The following is a 4724-nucleotide window of genomic DNA, read 5'->3' on the forward strand; positions in this document are numbered from 1 at the left end:
TCTATTTATCATAACACAAATCAGTGCTGACGTGCCAACTGCATGACCAACTACCACAAACTCGACCGCACTACACCTCATTAGCATGTACACAAAATAATATACCCACTGACTTTTCGACTTCATCATACAACATTCATCCATGTGCGATTCATATACATCATAAATTCCCATAACAATCGTTGAAGTTTCGTTTGATGTGAACATACGGTTTTGAAACTTATCACTATGAGAAAAAGGTTACTATTTCGTAGCGATTTTATGAAGAGTTGTGACCACTTACGTGTTACTTAAACTCCGCCTCCAGCGTATTGACATAGAAAGTGATTGGTGGCGATCTGTAACCGCTTTTGTGACAATCCTGCGCAATATCGATGCGGTTAGTCAGCTAAATAGACACTCAATAATTCAATAAAATTTGTCTCTAAATTAACTTAATATGTATACCATAACGGAAAATTAATTTAGATATAAGCTCATCTTAATATTTAATACAAGCTAAGTTAATTAAATGAGGTCTTAATATAAGTTAAATAATTATAAGATAATTTACATTTTCCTACATTGTATTCATAAAATTGATCCTTTTACAATATTAATTCCTTTTTGATTAATACTGTTAGTAATATATTTAGTTTTTGTTGTCCGTTTAAGTAGATACAAACTCTACAAGGTTAAAATAAAATAAGAAATGAATGTTAAAATACGCCCAAACAAATTTTCATAGACTTTGAAACGTACTTTCACACTAGAATTTTGTCATGATATACATAAATAAATTGCCAGACGTACATAAATATTTTTTCAGGCCCTTTTGCTGCCATATCTTTCAGTAACTATCAATTTTGTGAACCATATGCGAAAAGTTTTACCCATTATTTAGAGAAGATAGTACAAAAAGTTAAATAATATATGACTTATTTTTTTCTATGTACAAAATAATAATTTAATAAGCATGAATCGTGGGTCGCCTCTACTATTAATTATTTCGCGATTTACAAATAGAAGTTTGGCTCTATGATATTATGTCATTCAGTCTTTAGTAATTGAGATATATATTATTATTCCTTTATGAAATTAGATATTTAGAGTTAAAAAAAATATATTTATAAAATAACGCTTAAGGAATATTTTTTATCAATCCTTAAAATCTTATCAATGGTAGCATGAAATTTTAAAAGTTTTGTAAAATACTACAATTCGAAGGAATTTTGCCCCGATAAAAAATTGATAAATGTTATCTGCTCTAACCCTTTCTTATCGACACTTGCTCTCTGAGCTTAAAAAGTTAAAACAGTCTTCATAATCACTATGAATGGTTCTTCTCCATAACAGGTAATGTAAATGATACTTTAACTCAAAAATTAGATATCGTTGAAATACCTTATCATACATATACTCTCTTAGATAATATATATATTTTTAATAGGATTAATTGTGTTGATTTTCTTGTGTTTAATTAATAATATTACACCACTTTACACATCTTATTAATATTTCAACTTTAACTAAGCGTAGGAGCAAGAAAGCGATTCGACAATTGCCTGTCAGATAGTATCTTATACTTAAATTGGCTTATAGATCCTTCATTCTTGAGGTTCTACCCTCGAACAGGCATACTTTTGTATTTGTGTGTTCCGACGTGAATGGGAGGTGTATTTTCCTAATTCCAGGGACAGGAAACAAGATCTGAGACATCTGTTAATAGTGTATGTATTATATGTAAGTTTTATTTAACAATTTATAATTACTATCAGTCTATATATGCAATTCTAAAAAACATAATTCATGGATGGTTGCTAAGAATGATTTTTCTCCAAATCTAAATTCTATTTAATATAAAAGCATACAGTGACTTATAATAATAAATAAAAAAACATTTTAATATACTTGCAATAAACTTACTACATTTGTCACCTAACAAAATTTTTATACTTTCAATTCTATTTATATAAATTGTTTAAAATTTATATAATTAAATTAAATAAAAAATTGTAAAATTGTGCATATAATAATAACCACGAAGAGTGAGAAATATAGATATATATTGAAATGCTTCTATAATATGTTTCGAAACAGAACAACTAATATTGTCTATTAATGTCTCGTGTGGGTACAGAGTACAGACACGGCACTTTTACTGTTTTATTATACGAATAAATACTATCGTATCTAAGTGTCGTATTATCTTTAGGCTTCTATAAAGTAACCGAAATATTCAAGTGGATAGAAGACGTGAATCTTAAGCGAAGACTGTGAGTTCAATTCTGAATAAGTACAATTAAGTTAGAGGAAAATTTTGTCAGGAAATTTGCTTGTGTCGGGTCAAATTGTTCCACATGTATCTAAACCAAACCGCACTGAAGCATCATTATACTATGGATGCATATTTACTATTTTTTTTTTTTTTGCAAAAGCTTCGGTAAGTACTGAGTTACTTGTTTTATGGCATTTCATTACATTCCGACCCGGTGGCTCCTTGGTTTAATTAATTTTGTATGACGATTCATATTCTCACTATATGAATAAAGTTTATCTTGATTTGATTGCCAAACATGATCACGGATATCAAAATCTGTATTGCCTATTGAAAATACCTACATATGTATATTTAATAATTTATAATCCAAATCGTAAGTTCCATATAAAGTTTAAACAGATAGTTTATAATATGGTTTTTCTTGGAACGTGTAATACCTCCCGAGGAGGGCCTAGCCAGCATTCCGACATACCAAACTCGCCTCACCCAGTTACGGTCTACCGGACGAGTGCTAATTGGAAAAGGAAACCTCAAACAACGAACGAGCTCAACGCTCTCCACAGAAACGTTTCATTTTTAAACACTCCGCCGTTATGGCCGATCGCAGTAGTTATTATACCTACCTAAAATACAAAAGTACCTATATAGATAGCACTTACCGTCTATCTAGCTTCGTCTTTAAAATAAAAATGTTCCTTTGGTTAGTTATTTAGAAATATAAAATATAGTTCAACTTTATTGAACAAGTTATTTATTATTTCATACTTTATTAAGACGTTTAAGCACTTTTCTGGAGTACGTAGGTAGGTAGATCTTCTTTAAAAGTGCTTAAAAATATACTATACGGTATACGCAAGAACATATTCTTATAAAGTATAATAACTTCTATAATATTTGAGTAAATGTAATTATATTTCATTGTTTGGTCAATATTGCATGGTAAAATATAGTATCTACTACTAATGTCGTTATAATTAATAAAAAATAATTAACCGTTTTTTACATACATAAAATAATGTTTAACAAATCGATTTCGTAGTGACGTATGCTTAATTTTAATACCAGCTGTAAAGACGTAAAGCGACGCACGCGTACGATATCTTCACGTAGCTACGCTCCAGCTCGTCTTGTTTATTCGGAGCCCAGTGCTAACTCCGCCGTTTAAACACTACGTGCTAGCAGGCCATGAATTAACTTTTCATATAAATAAAATTCACGGTACTCTAACCTCCTGAAATTAACACCTTGGCGTAAATACTATTTAGTCTCGTTATCTAATGTCATATCGACCTGTGGATTCCAGGACTGGGGTAAGCTTACTTTACAATTTAGCTAACCTTTGCTAAACATGGCTTATAATTAAGGCGAAACAATCTAATAGATATGTTCGAAGATATTATGTTACACTGCCGTATTACAAGTCAAGTTTGTCATACCTAATCGCATATTTTGTTTACTTATATTGCTTAAAACTGACGCAAAATCATGTTCGAAATGATTTTGCCATATTAATAATTATATCCGTCATATTAACGCTTTTATAATTTACTTGAGTCGATTAAGTAGACAAACCGTTCCCACTAACCTACACAAAAAGTGTCGATACCAAAATGTCATATGTTATAAAAATTTATTGTCATTAGCGCTAGCATTAACAGTACGCTAAAGATAACAGTTCAAAAACTTTACGTGATGGAAAGTCAATATTTACAACTATTAATTTTAAAACAGTTGAACAGTCAATTTACAAGAAAAGTTTTATAACTATTCTTGTAAATGTGAGTCAAAATATGTTGTGAAGTAGGTACCTATGTGTTTAATACTCAAAGTATATTTTCACTTATTAAATATAAAATAACTACCTAGCCTAATGTTCAAAATTAGAAATATTTAACCACAAAATATAACGGTAAAAATATGAGTAAAAATACTTTAAAGCTCTTGATCCGTTATTAACTAGAGATCTAAAATTAAAATGAATAAATGATTATACACTTTTCCGTGTTTTATTTTATATATTTTTATATTTACAGCACTAAGATGATGCGTATCCTTCAAACACTAACAAACGGATATTCTTATCTTTCGCAGTAAGCGATCGTTTCTCTTACCGTGTCGGATTTTCTGTTAGCTCAACCGACTGCCTACCTCTAAGTTTCCGTGCGTAAACTTATAAACAAAGTCTCGCTGCGTCTCCGCCATGCTCGTCCACTTTTGTGTTTAAACATGTGCTTAAACATAGTGACATGAAACGTGTTCGATAATTATTGGAAGGATCAATAACGCTACGCCAACTATTCGTGGTTAGCAAACAATCATGTTTTACGATTGTCGTCTCTCGGACTGGACTTGACGTTTCTATTTGAATCTTAATTTTAAACTCGGTTTACTTTAAATACGCTTTCAAGAGTTTCAAGTCAAATGTTTACTCCGAGAACTTATGTACCTACTCATATTTTCAAGC

The sequence above is a fragment of the Nymphalis io genome, chromosome 5, assembly GCF_905147045.1.
Source record: "Nymphalis io chromosome 5, ilAglIoxx1.1, whole genome shotgun sequence".
NCBI lineage: Eukaryota > Metazoa > Arthropoda > Insecta > Lepidoptera > Nymphalidae > Nymphalis > Nymphalis io.